The following is a 20989-nucleotide window of genomic DNA, read 5'->3' as shown; positions in this document are numbered from 1 at the left end:
TTCCCTAAATATGGCTGGGTGTATGGAAGTCTCCTTGGTAGTCTGCAAAGCATAGCATCATGGCTAAACCTACCACAAAATTGGTGCAAGGTTAGGGGACCAAGGGTCCTGACATTTTGTTGGAGGGTGGTTTTTGCCGCAATGCATGCATTGGACATGTGGATGTGTAGGTATGCTCACCATCTCTTGTAGCAGCCTAGCTAGCTCCAACTTCATCTCTACTAGCTCTTGGCTCCATCAATGCTTTTCTCTTTATCTTGGGGCGCTTGGGATTTGACCGTTCACTATGTTGTGGCTTTTTCTAAGGATCTAGAATCAGAATTATCTTGGTTTGAGCTCCTGGAACTTCTCTCCTTGAGTTATTTATCCACTCGTATGGCCTCTTCGAAGACCCTAGCTAGCATGTCTCTCTGCAATCTTGAGTTGCTTGTTGCTAAGGCCTTGTAGAGTTCCTCATTGTAAATTATGTTTATAAACATTTTGGAGACCACTCTTTGGTTGGGTTATTCATTACATAGGATTCTCTTAAAGAGAATTCGCATATGGGTAATGTAATCCTTAATGTCCTCCTTGTCCTTTTGCTTGACGTTCATTAGTCATACTATGAGGTTGTTGGAATACCCAGCTTTGGAGAACCTCTTGATGAAGAGATCCTTGAGGTTGTTGAAGTTATTCCATTCCATTGTGAGTCTAAGTTGGTGGACCATGTCCTACCTTGTCGCCTAGGTAAAGGCCAAAGGCTTGCAAGCATTGGGTGAGATCAGTGCTTGAAGCCCTGGTTGATTCCTAACCCTGCGAGCAACAAGGTTGATAAGGATGCCACGCTCTACTCTGAGGTCGTATTGTCTATGAGCTACTTCGTGAGAAGCTCACTCAGCATCAAGTTTGCCTCTAGTTCTCTCTCCCTATCTACATTAGGTCCTGGATAGAGCTAAAACACATTGGACTTCTCGTATCTCTATGTCTTGCTACAACTTTCTAGCATGCTATTCATGGTTGTATGCTACTATGCACTGTAGTTCTTACCGTGCTAATCTCCTCTCCTCCTCAAGATCCACTAAGATGTCCTAAGCCAGCCTACCATGGTGCTCCATCTTGGTGTTTGTAAGTCATATTTATTTAACCATTTGCTGGATATCGATTGGAAAATCTCCCAAATTGAGCTAGTCATTCTCATGGCTAGAGCTAGATCTTGACATGTCAGTGGCTTCTTGCTCCACTAGGCTATCAACAGGCTAAGGCCAACAATGCGTCTCCAATGGGGTTGGTCCTTTTATGCTCGGGAGTCTTTAGGGTCTTGAATCTCTTTTGGTCCTACTGGTTGGGGTTCTAAGTCACCCCTCTAAGTCTAAGGGTCATCTCCCATTAGTGGGTTTGATCTACTTATTATGTCTTTGTCTATTCCTTCTTATTGCAAACAACCCTCAACTTATGTGTACTCAATGTGTGCATGGTGCTCTTTTTTATGCATGGTGCAAAATCAAGATTTCAGCTTTCAAGTGCACTTCAAGTGTCAAAAATAGTATGAGGTGCAAATATAAGATGAACAATGTAGCTCTCACTCTCCCCTCATTCCAATTTCGGACAAACATGGCTCTAAGCATGTTTATTGGCCGCTTTCAAGGGTTGATTAGGGTCTCTACTGCATCTCCTAGCTTGGTTAGTGTGTAATCAAGGTATGTGGGTCAATTTGCGGCATTGAGTGGTAACTGACAGCTAAGGGTTAGCTAGCACTTTCTTTTGAGTTGTCAAGTCACAATTTCTTCTATTTTTTGCATTTGGAAGCCATTTAACTAATCAATAGTAAGGCTTCCAAAGGTTCATTGGTCTTGGGTCCAGGTCTGGGGATGTAAATTTTGCCTAAATTCACATTTGGCCCAAGTGGTCTGAATTGCAGAGGTTTGAATTCCAGACTTGGCTATTTGAGGCCGAGTGGGCTGAGTACAGATGGGCTGAATGACCGAATGGCCGAGTCCTACTATCCTCAAATGGCACATGGCCAAGTGGGCGGAGTCTAAGCATTCGAGCATTTGATTATGATGTCTGAACAGTCGAGTGTTCAAGTTAGATGGTGTACCTATCCGAGTGGCCAAATCAAAGTGGCTAAATAGTGGTCGTTTGAATGGTTGAGTGGCCAAATGACCGGATAGCCAAGTGTAAGCCGAAAGGGTTCGAACGATTGCGTCCATCTGAGTCCCAAAGTTGAACGGGCCGAGTTTTTACCAAGAAGGATGAAAATTTGACAATTTGCTTATTTGATGATTTCTAATTCTGCTGACACTGCCTAGGATTGAGCTCATATACCATGGGGACTAGTGTAACTCACCTAGAGTAAGTATGGCACTCACACGCAACAATCGCAGAGTTATTTTGGTCTCCCGCACTTGTAAGTAAACCTAGCTCTCTCTCTCTCTCTCTCTCTCTCTCTCTCTCCCCTCTCTCTCTCTCTCTCTCTCTCATGTTGCAAATGAAAATGAGCTTTCACCCCCTTCCCTTGGGTCTTAAACCAAGAAGGATGAAAATATGACAGTTTGCTTATTTGATGATTTCTAATTCTGCTGACACTGCCTAGGACTGAGCTCCTGTACCATGGAGACTAGTGTAACTCACCTAGAGTAAGAATGGCACTCACTCGCAACAATCACAGAGATATTTTGGTCTCCCGCACTTGCAAGTAAACCTAGCTCTCTCTCTCTCTCTCTCTCTCTCTCTCTCTCTCTCTCTCTCTCTCTCTCTCTCTCTCTCTCTCTCTCTCTCTCTCTCTCTCTCTCTCTCTCTCTCTCTCTCTCTCTCTCTCTCATGTTGCAAATGCAAATGATCTTTCACCCCCTTCCCTTGGGTCTTAAACCCTTGATCTAGTGGCCGTGTTGCCCCGTTTGTGCTCTTGCCTTGTCAATGGATTTCAACTCCCTTTTTCCTTGTTTTTTCCCTGTTTACAGCAGTAACCCTAATATGATTGGCTTCGATTTCTTGGTCCTATCCTACTCTAAATGCAACAAAAAGCACAACTCAAGTACTTAAATGAATTAACCTACTTGCCTACTCCTTAAAAACTCAAAATACTTACCTACTTTGAAGATTAAATTCCCAAATATCCTACCTACATCAAGCACTGGTTCAGGGATAAAACCCTACTCTAACGGTCAATTTGAAGCACACAAGTACTCAAGCTTGAATCTATTGGTCCTGACAATAGAACCAAAATGAAATGGGACCTCATGCTTGGTCAGCAAGACCCATGGACCACTTATTGTTTCAAGCATTTCAAGTGAGCGACTAATGGCTATCTCTCACCTAGCCATACGTGCTGTCGATTCTATGAGTGTAGTGAGCTTACCTTGATGCTCGATTGAGTAGCCTCCTCCCTCAAGCACTTCGGTAGCTCCATGTTCTGAGGTGCAAGCTCAAGCAAGATCAATCCTTTAGCTTCAAGCTCCATCCTCCATAGACGTGCATGCAAGGGAAGAGAAGAGAATAAGAGAGGAGAAGATGGAGAGCTTCTCCACCACGGTCCCTCACCCTCACACACTCACTCCCTCACACTCTCACACTCCCTCTCTTAAACACAAGCACAAGCACAAGCAAGGAGAAGAGAAGAAGAGAGCTCTTCCATTCACATTTTTCCATTCACATTGTTGCAAGGGGGTCTTCTTGCAATGCTTGCATGGGTCTAACTTTTTTACTTTGATTGCATAGGCCATATCTCTAGTATAGGATGTGAGTCCAATGCTCTTTTTTTCTTCTAGAAGAGAGTTTATCACATTCTCTGGGCTTGGTACTAGTTATTTCTCTTTTAATATTTTGACTCTTTGCTCAAAGCTCGATGGCATACTCTTCAATATCAGTGCTATAGAGTTAGTGTCTTTGGCTGGTTTTCCAATATTGGAAAGTTGGGCCTTCAAGATTTTCATTTTGTTGACTACAGAGGCAATAATTTCTCCTTCTTCCATTTTTAAACCATTAAGATCAATCTTTAAGGCTAGTAATGGAATGCTTACCTTTAATTCCAAATGTAGTCTCCACTATATGCCAAGCTTCATATGATGTTTTTGCTCCATTTACATGATGTACAAACTCATCTATAAGAATAATCACAATGACCCATGGCACTTATTCATCTTTCTCCTTTTTCTTGGGGGTTTTTCGAGTTGCTTGAGTTGTAGATATTGTGGTAACTCTGAAAAAACTTGATGCAACTGATTGACTTTGAGCTGAAGAGATAACATGCCAAAGTTTCTTCCATGAGATAACCCATTGTCTTCTCTTGCTATGTGTGGAAGGCACTTCCATCAAACTTGATGGTCCTAGAATCCATGTTGAGGTTTTGGGAGGATGAAAAAGAGTTTGAAAAATGATTTAAAGTAAATTTAATAGCTTTTAAATCATCTAGAGGTGAGAAAAAGAATGATATTGAGCTTTAAGGAGTTTTGGCTATGGCTACCATAGCACATTCTCTGTCTATTTTGTTCACTGTGAACTATAGAGACAAAATTTTTAGAGCCCTCCTATGGAGTTAGCCTATGAAAGGCCCTTCAATAAAGATCACTATAGGGATTATCAATAAGATGTTTCTATAATAGCAAAATTTGCACAAGGTCTAGAAAATCCTACAATACCAAGTCATAGAGAGAACAATGTGGTCAATTGAGGTGCCAAGAAGTTTTGTCCAAAGCTACTCAACACTTTCTTAGTTTAGATCTTCAGGTAATTTGATTTGTATCTCAAGATATGGGCCCTCCAAGTTGGATATGTACATAGACCAAAAATGGGGATGAGAGAGAAGAGACTATAAATGAAGGCAATGAGCTAACTTTGACCTACCACGAAACTTAGACTTAATGTAGAATGCAAGTGCACTTAGTAGGGTGTTCAAGTGACCATTTCTAGATGCATAAATCCTATCTTAGTCAGCTGAACTTCAAGGAGGAATAAATGAGATGAAGGCAACATACAAACTTGCCAAGCTACATGTGGACTTAAATTAATGAAGAAGACATATCTAAGGATAGTTCTTGTTTTGGTACCATGTTAGAAACATGGTGTCCACTACTCATGAGCTCAAATCCTAGCTATGAAGGATGATACCTCAAGGTGCTCATGGTGTCTAGATCAGAGAGAAAATAAGTGTGTAGAGAGAAAACAGAGAGATAGATTCACACAAGAAACGGATCTTCATTAGATTACTAGTGTGTGATACAAAGAGAAAAAGCCTCTTATATAGACATATGTAAGTTGCTTTGCTGACCTCATTGATAACCTCAAAGTGGGTTTACCTAACATTCTCTCATAGATGCAAATGAGTCCAATACATCTCCCTCTTCCACCAAACAAGGGAGTATTCCTATGAGCCTAGTTGATGAGCCTTTTCCAATAAAAATAAAGTATTTGAAAACTATATGGTCGTTCTTCACATTAAATTGGCTCCCATAAAGAAAACGATGCAAATTATTTACTATATGAAGAATACCCAACAGTTCTTGGTCATACACATTCATTTCTCTCTCCTTTTTCACTCAACTTGCAACTTTCAAAATCAATGACTCCATGCTCATAAAGTAAGACTCTACCTATACCTCATTCAATTGCATCATATTAGATAGTGAATTCCCTAGAAAATTCAGGGTAGACCAAGATAGCAAAAATAAGTAATTCCTTTAATTGATTAAATGTGCAATCAGCCTATGTAAAGCCTTTTCCTTCAATCTTTTTGTCAAATATATTGCAATAGTCACATAGTGCCTAGTAAATTTCCAATAGAAAGAAATCAACTAAGAAAACCATGAAGGGAAGTGGTACTATTAGATGTTGCCAATGTTTAAACACTACACTTTCTTTGGGTCAGCCTTTATACATTTTTCACTAATAATGTGTCCTAAATACTATTAGCTTGCCTATGTTAGTTAAATTAGTCTATCATCTCTTGGTTCTGAGCTCCTGTTAGAGTCTGATAGAGACATAGGAGCTCTGGTATTTTAGGTGCATTTTCTTTAATTTTTGGCTATTTGTGTCTACTCCTAGGCCGGTTATTATTTTCCATAGTCTACCTACACTTGTCAAACATTGTAATTGTTAGCTAGGATTTTTTCAGGGTCACCTCTATTTTTAATGGCAAATTTCCCTTCATTGACCATCATTTATTACTAGTTAGCTAGCATTTATTGTTGGTCGACTAGCATTTATGGCCTTCTTTGATGTAGATCGGTCATATTTGGGTGTTTTTGGCTATTCATGCTAGCCTCCTCACACACATACTCTTCAATATTTAGCCTTTCCTTTCTAAATGCACACTCTCGACTCTCCATGCTTTGTAGTGTCATCCTTGTATTAGCACAAGACGTTTATCCACAAGATTTCCCTTGAGAAGAAGTTGTGGATGCTCAATCTTAATTATTCCTCCTCTATGAAATGGGCTCATCATGAAAGATGGAGGACATGAGAGGTGAGCTTGCTTCTCTTGGTTAGATGATATCCTCTAAAGACATGGCTATGATCCTTTTGACTCAACTACTATCTCCTCGGATTGATGTTTTCTACACAAACCCTATCACATCGAGGATATATTAGACACTCGTATGGGAGGAGCTTTCCCCACATTTCTTGAATCATGATGAGTGACTTAGAGAAGTCGAGGCCAATGGTTCTAGCTCCAGAAAGGCATTTAGTGCAAGTACTAGTGGAGGAAAGAAGAAGAAGGCATAGGCCAAGGACAAGTAGTAGGAGGACAAGAAGGATGAGAGGAAGGAAAAGGAGCCCAAGTGCCCACATTATGGAAAGGGCACTCATCTGAAGGAGAAGGGTTGGCAAAAATATCCCCATATGAAGCCAAAGGAGAAAGATTCCAAGGATTTACAGGCTAAGAGCAGATTTTGGGGGCCGATTTTAAAGTGAGAAATGACCCCAAGACTCGTAAAAGAGCAAATTTTAATGGAAAATGAAATAGTTGCAAATCGAGGAGTTGGAGTTTTCTATATGCATTTTGACATTGGGATTCCAATGTTAGTGTTCGAACATTCATCAATCGAAGTCCATTTGACCCCCCATTTAATGGTTGTAAGGTTTGGCATTACGAAGCAGCAATATTGGATCCAAAAGTCAGAAAGCATGTGATGGACGCTAGGATAATAGATTTCAACCACCAGAAAGCCATCTGTCCAATTGGATTGCAATTCCGAGCTTGTTTGTCCCCTCAATTGGGTCGAAACCACTTCAACCAAGTGTGAAAAGCAAGAAATTAACTAGTTATTTGGGGGTTTAATGTTAAGCTTCCCGCTTTAGAATTACAAAGCATGCATATGCAATTTTATGTTGTGTAAGTGGGATTTCTCTCAATTTTACAATATATATTGGTTTTTTAAGCTGAAATTGGTTTCTAGTATTTAAAAATTGTTCATTCTATCACAAATGTCAACATGAATAGCAAGTCTTAATTGTTTATAAACTTTATTGAAAGCATGCAAAAGTGCAGTTTTATGCCAAATTATCAATTTTATGAGTTCCATCATAGCAAATTGATTCCCATGGAGGAAAATGAATAGTAATAATGAATCTTAGTATTCATAAGTGGTTTACATCAGAAAATGTGGAAGAATAAGAATTTTAAATACAAATAATGGTAATAAATAGATAAAATGAGTTTTAATTGAGAAAAAAATAGATATCGTATGCGAGAAATTATGAAAAATTAGGGCTATATTTGTGCAAGTATAATGGTGGTAGGGCATGAGGATTTGTCTCAACTTACATCCATTTGTATGTTTTAATGTGTATTTATTGCTTACATCATGAAGAAACAAACATGGAAACACCTCTTAAACTATTTGTCATAAACAAAACTCTAAATGATAGGGAGAGAGGATTTTATGTGCTGAATAAGGTTCAAAATATGATTTTTCTAATACGCTTTTCATACAGGTTTCGATCTTTTTTAAGTACTAAGAGGTACAGTGGCAAGGAGTAGTCCGACACTACCCTATCATCGTAGCAAAGTTGTTATTGAAAAAAAATCATGAAAAGAATATTTGAGCACATTCACAATACCATTTTTGTTTAAGTAAAATTTTTGTGCACTCAAAGTCACCCACTTTGCATTGCATTGCATGAACATGGTATAAAGAGAACTATCTCCTAGAGATGCATAGCACTTGGTTTCAAACTATTGAGCCATGATGAGTGTGAGCTTCCTATGCTGCTGTAGGTTTGGTGTAATCATTTCCTTGGAAATTGACTTGGTGAGGTATATACTATCTCTTGGAACAAATATTATGAAGAGTGGAATTTGTGCATATGTGTTATATATTGAGATGGCACATCTAGGGCCAAATTATGGGGTGTAGGAGAGCCATAGTGGGACCACAAGGATAAGCTGGGGGGAGGGGGGAGGTGCTCCCTTTGTTTGTGTTACAATGTGCTAGCTACCTATAAGTTTGGGTACTCTCTCTTTGCTTGGAGTCGGGAAGGGCATCACATTGGACTACAACCTAGAGATTGGATCTACAAATGCATTCTTTTGATAAATTAATTTATAATGTCTATACACTCTTGGGACGCGAGGCCATGGGATTGTTTAGATGAGTATAGAAGGCCTAGCTAGAGTCCTAGAGCTAGTGTCAGTCCATTTTTGGTCCCAAGAGGTGGTGCGTTTGCCAAGAATGTTGTGAGTTTGACCTAGTAAACACATTATGTGAAATCAAATTGGATGTGAATTTGCTACAACTAATCCAACTTCCACCAAATGTTTGTAGGAATTTCAAGAAAATCCTCGGGTACGTTACTGTTGAATATATGTGTGCATCACGTGGGTTCAAAATATGGTATTTTTAAAATACCTTATTCACATTCATTTCTATCTCCTTTTTCACTCAACTTGCAACTTTCAAAATCAATGATTCCATGCTCGTAGAGTTAGACTCTACCTATACCTCATTCTATTGCATCATGTTAGATAGTGAATTCCTTAGAAAATTCAGGGTAGACCAAGACAACATAAATAAGTAATTCCTTTAATTGGTTAAATGTGCAATCAGCCTATGGAAAGCATTTTCCTTCAATATTTTTGTCAAACATATTGCAAAAGTCACATAGTGGCTAGTAAATTTCCAATAGACAGAAATAAACTAAGAAAACCACAAAGGGAACTCGTACTATTAGATGTTGTCAATATTTTAACACTACACTTATACATATTTCACTAATAATGTGTCCTAAATACTATTAGCTTGCCTATGTTAGTTAAATTGGTCTATCATCTCTTGGTTGTGAGCCCCTGTTAGCGTCTACTAGAGACATAGGAGCCTTGGTATTTTAGGTGCATTTTCTTTAATTTTTGGCTTTTTGTGTCTATTCCTAGGGCAATTATTATTTTCCATAGTCTACCTACACTTGTCAAACATTGTAATTGTCAGCTAGTATTTTTTAAGGGTCATCTCTATTTTTAATGGCATTTTCCCCTTCACTAACCATCATTTATTACTAGTTAGCTAGCATTTATTATTGGTCGATTAGCATTTATGGCTATCTTTGATGTAGATCGGTCATATTTGGGTGTTTTTGGCTATTCATGCTAGCCTCCTCACACACATACTCTTCAATCTTTAGCCTTTCCTTTGCAGATGCACACCTCAACTCTCCATGCTTTGTACTATCATCCTTGTATTAGCACAAGACATTTATCCACAAGATTTCCCTTGAGAAGAAGTTGTGGATGCTGAATCCTAATTATTCCTCCTCTATGAAATGGAGCTTTCTTCTCTTGGTTAGATGATATCCTCCAAAGACATGGCTATGATCCTTTTAACTCAACTACTATCTCCTTGGATTGATGTCTTCTACACCAACCCTATCACGTCGAGGATCTATGAGACACTCTTATGGGAAGAGCTTTCCCCTCTTTTCTTGAAGCATGATGAGTGACTTAGAGAAGTTGAGGCCAATGGTTCTAGCTCCAGCAAGGCATTTAGTGCAAGTACCAATGGAGGAAATAAGAAGAAGGCATAGGCCAAGGACAAGTAGTAGGAGGACAAGAAGGATGAGAGGAAGGAGAAGGAGCCCAAGTGCCCACATTATGGAAAGGGCACTCATTTGAAGGAGAAGGGTTGGCAAAAGTATCCCCATTTGAAGCCAAAGGAGAAATATTCCAAGGATTTAAAGGCTAAGAGTATATTTTGGCGGCCGATTTTATAGTGAGAAATGACCTCAAGATTCGTAAAAGAGAAAGCTCTAATGGAAAATGAAACAGTTTGCAGATCGAGGAGTTGGAGTTGTCTACATGCATTTCAACGTCGGGAATCCAATGCAAGTATCCAAATGTTCATCAATTGGATTCCAATGGACCCTCCATTTAATGATTGTAAGGTTTGACATTATGATCGGATTCGAAACTCAAAAATCATGTGATGGAGGCCAGAGTAATAGATTTTGACTGCCATAATGGCATCTGTCCAGTTGGATTGCAATTCTGAACTTGTTTGTCCCCTCAACAGGTTCAAAACCACTTCAAACAAGTGTGAAAAGCAAGAAATTAACTAGTTATTTGGGAGTTTAATGTTAAGCTTCCCATTTTAGAATTACAAAGCGTGCATATGCGATTTTATGTCATGTAAGTGGGCTTTCTCTCACTTTTACGATACATATTGGTTTTTTTTTTTGAATTTGAAAATCGTTCATTCTATCGAAAATGTCAACATGAATAGCCAGTCTTAAATTTTTATACACTTTATTGAAAGCACACAAAAGTGCAGTTTTATGCCAAATTGTCAATTTTATGAGTTCCATCATGGAAAATTGATTCCCATGGAGAAAAATGAATAGTAATAATGAATCTAAGTATACTTAAGTGGTTTACAAAAGAAGAAGAAGAAGAAGAAGAAGAATTTTAATTACAAATAATGTTAAAAAATAGATAAAATAAGGTTTAATTGAGAAAAAATTAGATATCATATGTGAAAAATGATGGAAAATTAGGGCTATATTTGTGAAAGTATAATGGTGGTAGGGCATGAGGATTTGTCTCAGGTTACACCAATTTGTATGTTTTAGTGTGTATTTGTTGCTTACATTATGAAGAAACATACATGGAAACACCTCTTAACCTACCTGTTGCAAGCCAAACTCTAAATGATAGGGAGAGAAGATTTTATGTGCTGAATATGGTTCAAAATATGATTTTTTTTCTACACTTTTCATACAGGTTTTGATCTTTTTTTAAGTACTAAGAGGTACATTGGCAAGGAGCAATCTGACACTACCCTATCATCGTAGCAAAGTCATTAGTGAAGAAAAATCATGAAGAGAATATTTGAGCACATTCACAATACCATTTTCGTTTAAGTAAGATTTTCGTGCACTCAAAGTCACCCACTTTGCATTGCATTGCATGAACATGGTATAAAGAGAACTATCTCCTAGAGATGCAAAACACTTGGTTTCAAACTATTGTCCCACGATGAGTGTGGGCTTCCTATGCTGCTGTAGGTTTGGTGTAATCATTTCCTTGGAAACTGATTTGGTGAGGGATATACTATCTCTTGGAACAAATATTGTGAAGAGTGGACTCTGTGCATATGTGTTATATATATAGATGGCACATTTAGGGCCAATTTGTGGGGTGTAGGAGAGCCATAGTGGGACCACAATGATAAGCTGGGGGAGGGGGGAGGTACTCCCTTTGTTTGTGGTACAAGCTACTAGCTACCTATATGTTTGGGTACTCTCTCTTTTCTTGGAGTCGGGGAGGGCATCACATTGGACTACAATCTAGAGATTGGAACTACAAACGTGTTCTTTTGATAAATTAGTTAATAATGTCTATATACTCTTGGGCCATGTGGCCATAGTATTGTTTGGATGAGTATAGAAGGCCTAGTGAGAGTCCTAGAGCGAGTGTCGATCCATTTTTGGTCCCAAGAGGTGGTGTGTTTGCCGAGAATTGTGTGAGTTTGACCTATAAACATGTTATGTGAAGTCAAATTTGATGTGAATTTGCTACAACTAATCCAACTACCACCAAATGTTTGAAGGGATTTCAAGAGAATCGTCGGGTAAGTTATTGTTGAATATATGGATGCATCACGTGGGTTCAAAATATGGCATTTTTAAAATACCTTATTTACATAATTTCTGTCTCCTTTTTCACTCAACTTGCAAATTTCAAAATCAATGACTCCATGCTCGTAGGGTGAGACTCTACCTATACCTCATTCAATTGCATCATATTAGATAGTGAATTCCTTAGAAAATTCAGGGTAGACCAAGATAGTAGAAATAAGTAAGTCCTTTAATTGATTAAATGTGCAATCAGCCTATGGAAAGCTTTTTCATTCAATCTTTTTGTCAAATATATTGCAATAGTCAAATAGTGCCTAGTAAATTTTCAATAGAAAAAAATAAACTAAGAAAACCATGAAAGGAAGTGGTATTATTAGATGTTGCCAATCTTTAAACACTACTTTTTCTCTTGCTAATCTTTAAACACTACACTTTCTCTTGCCAATCTTTAAACACTACACTTTCTTTGGGTCAGCATCTTTATACATTTTTCACTAATAATGTGTCCTAAATACTATTAGCTTGCCTATGTTAGTTAAATTAGTCTATCATCTCTTGGTTCTGAGCTCCTGTTAGAGTCTGATAGAGACATAGGAGCTCTGGTATTTTAGGTGCATTTTCTTTAATTTTTGGCTATTTGTGTCTATTCCTAGGCCGGTTATTATTTTCCATAGTCTACCTACACTTGTCAAACATTGTAATTGTTAGCTAGGATTTTTTCAGGGTCACCTCTATTTTTAATGGCAATTTTCCCTTCATTGACCATCATTTATTACTAGTTAGCTAGCATTTATTGTTGGTCGACTAGCATTTATGGCCTTCTTTGATGTAGATCGGTCATATTTGGGTGTTTTTGGCTATTCATGCTAGCCTCCTCACACACATACTCTTCAATATTTAGCCTTTCCTTTCTAAATGCACACTCTCGACTCTCCATGCTTTGTAGTGTCATCCTTGTATTAGCACAAGACGTTTATCCACAAGATTTCCCTTGAGAAGAAGTTGTGGATGCTCAATCTTAATTATTCTTCCTCTATGAAATGGGCTCATCATGAAAGATGGAGGACATGAGAGGTGAGCTTGCTTCTCTTGGTTAGATGATATCCTCTAAAGACATGGCTATGATCCTTTTGACTCAACTACTATCTCCTCGAATTGATGTCTTCTACACAAACCCTATCACATCGAGAATCTATTGGACACTCGTATGGGAGGAGCTTTCCTCGCTTTTCTTGAATCATGACGAGTGACTTAGAGAAGTCGGGGCCAATGGTTATAGCTCCAGTAAGGCATTTAGTGCAAGTACTAGTGGAGGAATGTAATATTCCGCGTTAGAAAAATGAATTGGTTTTAATGGAATTTTTTTTTTAAAATTCCCCCCTTATCCCTCCAGCCGACTGACGAGCTGGAGGGGGAGGGGAATAGAAGGAGCTATTAAGCTCCTTGGTGGAGCTTTGATTGAGGAGGGGACATGCGTGATGACATGCAGGGAGGGAAGATCCCCCTCCCCTCCCCTATTTAAATCGAAGGGGACGAAGCTGAGGGGGGAACCATCTGCTGTCGCTGGGTAGGAGAGAGGTCGCCACATGCTCATCCGCCCTGCAATAAGGATGATGTGATGACCTTTCCCACCTGTGCATCCTGAGGCCGTCGTCGTTGAGCTGTGGAGCAGAAGGTGGGGTGCCGCAGGGAGAGGGCCATGAGCCACTTCAGTCTGTCTGCCATTCATACACCGTCTCAAGACGCTGCAAATTATCCTCCAGTGCCGCAGGCATCGCCATTTGGCCTCCATCACATCGGACTCTGCCATCGCAATCTGCCCATTCCGTCAACACGCCGCCGTAGTCCGCCTAATAAGCTTCCCCCCCTCCCACGTGGAAGCTTTAGAAGCTTCCTGGGGGGAAGCTTCTAAAGAACCTTCTTAGCCCCCTTTCACCCTCCCTTATGTTAAAAAAAAAAACCCTTTGTTCCCCCCCCCCCCCTCGGGTTTCAAAAATTCCCTTAGCCCTCCGCACGGTTTTTGGAACCACACACCCCTTAGGTTTTTTTTTTTCCTTTTTTCCTTAAGCCCCTCCCTTGGCTTTGGGAACCTAAACCCCCTGTTTTATTCCCCTAAACCCTTTTTCACCCCCTTATAACCCTTTTAACCCTTCTCAACCCCCCTCATAACTCTCATTTTCCCACAACTCCCTAAGCTTTCTTCCTAATCCCCCCGTATCCCCATTATTATTTCCCACCCCCCCCCCCCCCCCCCCCCCCCCCCCCGCCCCCCGAACCTAACCATCATCATGGCCTCGGATGGTGTCCCGTAAGGGAAAAATAACCATGAGATAAAAGATAGGGAGGGAAAGTAAAGGGGGTGAAAAGAAGGAGTGAAGGAGGAAGAGTGGGAAAAAGACAAAAGAAAGGGAAAGAAGGAGAAGACGGTGGAATTCCAGAAGAAAGAGGAAAAGGCTATCTCACATTCTAACTACGATGCCGTCGAAGAAAGTCCAAGGTGTAGCTGCGGGAGGGTCAACCCCTGGTATCCATGTGGATATCTCATCTCAAAGCCAGGTTTTCCTTCTTGGCGTTAATTCGGTTTTAAGTCAATCATGCAAAGAAAAATTGTTAAGGATAGGATATATTTGTTCGAGTTATTTGTAACGAAGGAGTTTAACTTATGAATGACAATGTATACAACTTAGCTTTCTTCAAATTGCATCAAGCATTATAAAATTACGAGCAAGATTAACCATTTACTATAGTAATATATTCCTAAGGTGTAGAAATTATATCTTGCACCATTAGTCTTATTCCTTTCCCAGTGAATCATGGTAAATGGCTAAATTCATGAAAGGTTTCTTTCGATGCTCAAATTACTAGGGAGTTATCTTTGCTAGTTGCACATCTTAGCAAGGCAATTGTTGTTATTTGGCATGAGTTCATCTTTAAAGAAAACGGAAGTTAAATGTTAGGAATTAACAAGTATAAAAATTAAATATACGAACTCATTTGGAAAGAAAATGTAATGGGGAATTGCTAGATGACACTCTATTAATACTTTTCCCTTGCTATTTGAGGACTTGGGGACTAATAAAGTGTGTATACACCAATTTCACAGCTAGGCCTTTTTGTCCCAAGGAGTATTGTCGCTCTTTGTATCACCTTGGCATTAGGCTATATGCCAAATTAAACTGTATTGATTAGGAAAGTAAATTGTCACAAGGATAGTAAAACCGTGACAAGACGATTAATATTACCTTCCAAAAGATAACTGAACCAATCTAAACATAGAAACATACATACCCTAAACACTTGACTACTTTCCTTACCGTAGGGACAATAAATTCATAAAGATAAGAAACTAGGGTTTGTCCCTAAGGTTCTTAAAAGAAGAAACCCTAGGCCTCTGACATATGTCAGCTTAAAGAATCTAAATAGATTATTCCATCGCAGGACTTGCGCAACATGTATGAAATCATTCAGTCTTATGATTGATTCACAAGGAGAAAGGGGAAAAACCCTCATAAAGGACGGCAGATCCTTACACAAGTTATCTTGCAAAAAGACATATTTCTGGATATCCTTCCAAATAAGGAAAGTTGTAAACTGGAAACTAGCATATCTAAAGCACTTTAGGGTTAACCAAGTTGGGTATGCCCTAACACCGGAATGTAAAAGGATCCTACCAATTTACAAGACACCTTGGGAACGAGTGCTGATACACTCAAAAAGGAAAGAACACTTCCTTAGCAGTTTGCCAAACAACTCGATTGATTAACGGAAATGTTTGTGCTTGCTAGAGATTTTAGGGCTCTGTTTGAATTATGAATTACAAATTAAATGAGTACCTATACTTCAGGTCAAAGGCCTGAAGAGAGAGGCAGCTTCAGTTACCCCCGACTACCTGCCTGCTGACCCTAACCAAGGGGGTTGTTGACCGCGTTGGAAACGTGGACCGAACCCGCCGCGAGAGGTCTCTCCGTTGAGTTCTACTTGGAGCAAGAGGACGCTTGGGTGCCAGGGGGGCTCTGGCCGTAAATCCCTCGCCTTCCGGGTCTTGCACAAGAGGCTAACGTGACTCGGGATTGGATCTCGAGGCCCGCATACTAGTTGATGGGAGGAAGCTTGGAATAGTGATCCCTGGAGATTATTGGATAGCCTTCGGGCAGATTATGGACAAGCCTACGAGTGGAACTCCTTGTATTTCAAAGATAAAATGATGAAATGTTAAAAGAACTTGCTTGATATTGTTTTTCTATGTCATCTGATAAGATTACGTGAAAGAACAAGTGCTTAAAGGGATTAATTAAGGAAGCTGACTGTTATATGTCAAATTAATGTGTTAGATAATTACATAACTAAAACAAACGGAGGAAAGTGCGGAGGATGGGCCATGGGCCCGTCCTACGGTTGGGTGGTCCCGGTTAGCCGGGAACTTTTCTCAAAAATCTCGAAGAACAGCGGAATGGTCATCATCATCAAAAAGAATAACGAGAACGATGACCTAGAGTTACGTCTTACTCGATTTACACTGTTTTAGGGGAACGGAATGGGACTATGCCTTATGGCAGAGAGGTTGAGCTTTGCATCCCTCTCGTTTCCCATTCTCCTTGAACCAAGTGCAGCATGAATCTGCTTCGGACCTGGTGTTTCTGCGTAAAGTAGTTCGCTCAAGGTCTGACGCTAGTTGCTGTTAGCTAATGACCCATTAGGAAAACCCTAATTCCGGTCGATCCTAAGTGGGAACGGCCAGGATACTTCCGCTACGTGGCAGACGTGGGAAGAACTAGATTGCAAAACCCGTAACATTCCATGGGAGTGCCGGGCGGAGCTTTCTAGACATCCTTTCCGATGGACTGCTAAAATGTGTCCTGGATGATACTAGGGGACACGTTACAAGTTGGTATCAGAGCCGACCAACAACGGAATTGTTTTTATGAGATCTTAATAAAATGAAGTAAAGAAATTGTTGTTGTCCAAACATTTCCTCATCTTCAATGCTGTCTTGCAGAACTATGAAGCATGGAACAAGTTTTTGGTGTTTCGGGTCATGTTTATGACTGCAATGCATTCTCCACTTTATAGACAAAGAATTGGGATGATGAACATCCTGGAGCAGATTTATAATCCATCACCTTTATACATAGAACGAAGATGGACAGGGTCTTCAGGAATCTACTACATAGCTGCCCACCGGTTTGCTTATCTACAGACCAACCTAAAGAGGATGAAGTGGTTGGAAGACTTGAAAGTCGTGAAGCTATTCATTTTTGTGGAAGCTCACGTAAATTCGACTTTACATATTCAAGGTCAGAGGGTTGAAATGAACTCATATGTATATGAGGAAGTAACCCGTGTAATCCCAGCCGACAGGATTAAAGTGTTGGGCCGCCATGAGAAGTATGGATTCCAACGGAAAGGGTATCCTGAACTTCCAATGAACTATCGATTCCTAAAGATCCATGACCCAAAACCCTACTATTACACAATTCCTGTAAACAAATGCAATACAACATTATTCTCCCCAAACTGAATGTAATGATTGGATTATCATCACACGGAACGTTGTATAAGGCTATGCCCATGTAAATACAAATAAAGACTTCTTTTTATCAATATCTCGTTGTGCATACGAGTTGTTAAAAAGTTAAGTAGCTTCATTATTTACGAGATAGCTGAACTAAAAATGAAAGATAAGCCATCATCAATTATCATATAATAACGTTAAGAAAACTTTTATCCAGGCACAACCCTAGGTACAGGTTCCAAATTCACCTCCTACATCAAGTACTGCTGTGACCTAGGAGAAGAAGTTCCTCCTCAAGCAGATAAAGCCACCCGAGTTTGACGGGAGAGGCAGATTCGTCTAGGCTGATGCTGAAATTTGGATTGAATCCATGGAGGATTACTTTGAAGCAGCTGGTACTGCACCTACCAATCAGGCCATGCTCGCCAAGTTAAAACTCACCGGCGAAGCCAGACTTTGATGGAAGCAATGGTGCAGGGATCAAGGGACTTCAGAGGGGTCTGTTACCTGGGAGAAGTTGAAGAAAGCCGTGCAGGGAAGATATTTGCCACCTGCATATCGTACGCAGAAAATGAATGAGTTCTACGAGCTAAAACAGTAGGACTCACTCTTGACGCATACTACTCTAAATTCGTCTCACTTTTAAAGTATGTGCCACAGATGGACACGACACAGTAGGTGTCCAAATTTTGTGCGGGCTTAAATCCACCCGTAAATACCCGTCTCGAATCTATGCGTCCATCAGATCTTCAGGATGCACTCATTCGAGCGGCGCCTATAATTCAGGAGGTGCAAGCTAGACCAAGGGGTAACAAAACTTGGTCCTATAGTGACTTGAACAGAGGAGCATTCAGACCTCAAATGAAGAGAGTTCAAGGTCACAATCCGGGACAAAGGAAGAAAGCAAGGACAAATAACGTCAACAACTTTGTTCCTACTCAAAATAATAGCCGAAACCTCTGATGTTTCCACTGCAACGAACTCGGTCACTTCAAGAGGCAATGTCCCAAGCTCAGCGAAGGACATCGTCAAATGCCTTTCCAAGGTGCAGGCCGTGGTCAAGGAGCCGCCACCCATGGAAGAGGAAGAACTGCCTGCATTGCCAATATGCAAAAATGCGAAGAAGAAGATGAGGAAGATCCGACTATGGAAGCTGAATTCGAAAGAGCGACAGTTCATGCCGCTTTACACAAGAAAGGGCCGAATCGCCAGTTCTCAGTGATTCAGACACCGTCAGACTATCAAGGTAAGGGTTTCAAAACCTTGATTGATTGTGGCAGTACACATTCCTTTATCTCACCAGCATGTGCAAAAAGATTAGGAATAGCCACAGTAGAAGCAACTACCCTGCTTATGGAATTGGCAAACGGTTGTGAGGTAACTTGTACCAGGCAAACTGCTAAGGTGGAATTCTTTCTGGGATGAAAGAAAACCTCAGTCAAATTGGCAGAGTCATGAATTTAGGTATCCATGAGTGTCTACTCGGGATGGATTGGCTTAAGCCTAATGACGCCCACATTCATTGTGGAAAGGGTCAAGTTTCCTTTCGAAACTCTGAAAGGGAATTTGTCACAACTCAAGGTGAGGCAGGAGTGCCAAGAATCCAATTAGCCAAAGTATCTCGGATCATAAAAGGAGTCAGAAAAGGATTACCCGTTTCCCTGATCAAACTCAACAAGTTAGATCAGAAGCAAGAGTCTCATGAAGGACCTTCTTGGCTAAAGGAATACGCTGACGTATTCCCTGAGGAATTGATTGAACTTCCGCCTCCAAGAGAAGTAGATCATGAGATTAGGCTAGTACCTGGAGCTGCACCAATTGCAAAGAGACCTTATAGAATGTCCATATTGGAGGCAATTGAGTTGAAGGAACAACTCAAGCAACTATTGGATCAGGGTTACATCCGGCCTAGCAACTCACCGTGGGGAGCTCTAGTACTATTCCAGAAAAAGAAAGATGGGACACTTCGACTATGTATTGATTACCGAGGGTTGAATCAATTAACAGTTAAGAACAAGTATCCTATTCCTAGAATAGATGAGCTTCTTGATCATCTTCAAGGTGCAAAGATCTTCTCCAAGATTGATCTCAGGTCAGGTTATTATTAGATAAGGATCAAGGAAGAAGATATTCCAAAGACGGCCTTCAATACAAGATATCGGCACTTTGAGTTCCTGGTTATGTCATTCGGGCTTACAAATGCACCTGCCACCTTCAATAGATTAATGCAGGATATTTTTAGACCATATCTTGATGATTTCGTGCTTATCTTCTTCGATGACACTTTAGTCTATTCCAAACAGGAAGAAGATCATGAACCTCAACTTCGGATTGTCCTTGAGACAATGAGGTCTCATAAGCTGTATGAAAAAATGAAGAAGTGTGCATTCTTAAAGCGTCAGATTGAATATCTGGGATTCATAGTATCATCAGAGGGAATATCAGTAGACCCATCCAAAGTCAGAGATGTGCTTGAATGGCCAATACCAGTATCCGTCAAAGAAATACGTAGCTTTCTTGGATTGACAGGATGGTATAGGGTCTTTATCAAAAACTATGCTTTGATTACAGCACCCCTTACAGATCTACTAAAGAAGCAGACTTCCATTACATGGTCAACTTCCGAACAAAATAGCTTCGAAAAACTGAAGCAAAGTTTGGTATCAGCACCTATTCTAAAACTTCCTGACCTCAATAAGGAGTTCGAGGTAGTAACTGATGCTAGCATTCTTGCCTTGGGATGTGTACTTATGCAGGAAGGTCACCCAGTAGCATACTCTTCAAGGAAATTGAAGAGTCACGAAAAGAATTATGCCACACATGATCTGGAATTACTAGCTGTCATCCATGCTTTAAAGCTTTGGAGACACTACCTGTTGGGTAACAAGTTTACTCTAGTAACCGATCATAAGAGTCTCAAATGGATTTTTACCTAGAACGAGATCAATATGAGGCAACGTCGGTGGATTGAAGTATTGGAGGAATATGATTTTGAAATCAAGTACCGACCATGGAAAGAGAATGTAGTTGCCGATGCACTTAGTCGCAAGGCATTCCTAAATTCCCTAATCTTGCAGAATCCATCAACGGCCAGATCTCTGGCTACAAAGGTATCTATGCCAAACAACCCTATACTTGAACTAGCTAGAGAGGGAGCATGCCATGATTTGGCCTACCAAACAATGATAAAGGAAATATCTACCAAGGAGCAGAATTAGAAGTTGCAAGCTAAGTATCAGGAATTTTCCATTGATAATGGACTTGTCTACTACAGAACAAGGCTGTGTATACCAGCAAGCCAGTCACTTAAGCAGAAGATATTATGGGAAGCTCATGATTCTCCTTTCGCAGGACATCCTGGCTATGCTAAAACTCTTAATGCAGTTAGGAAGAGATATCATTGGGAGAGGCTTAAGGGTGATGTTCTCAAATATG

This window comes from Lygodium microphyllum, chromosome 9 (assembly GCF_053477565.2).
Source record: "Lygodium microphyllum isolate KBCC chromosome 9, Lygodium_microphyllum_v1.1.10, whole genome shotgun sequence".
In the NCBI taxonomy this organism is placed as follows: Eukaryota; Viridiplantae; Streptophyta; class Polypodiopsida; order Schizaeales; family Lygodiaceae; genus Lygodium; species Lygodium microphyllum.
Note: the sequence above shows the minus strand (reverse complement) of the source record.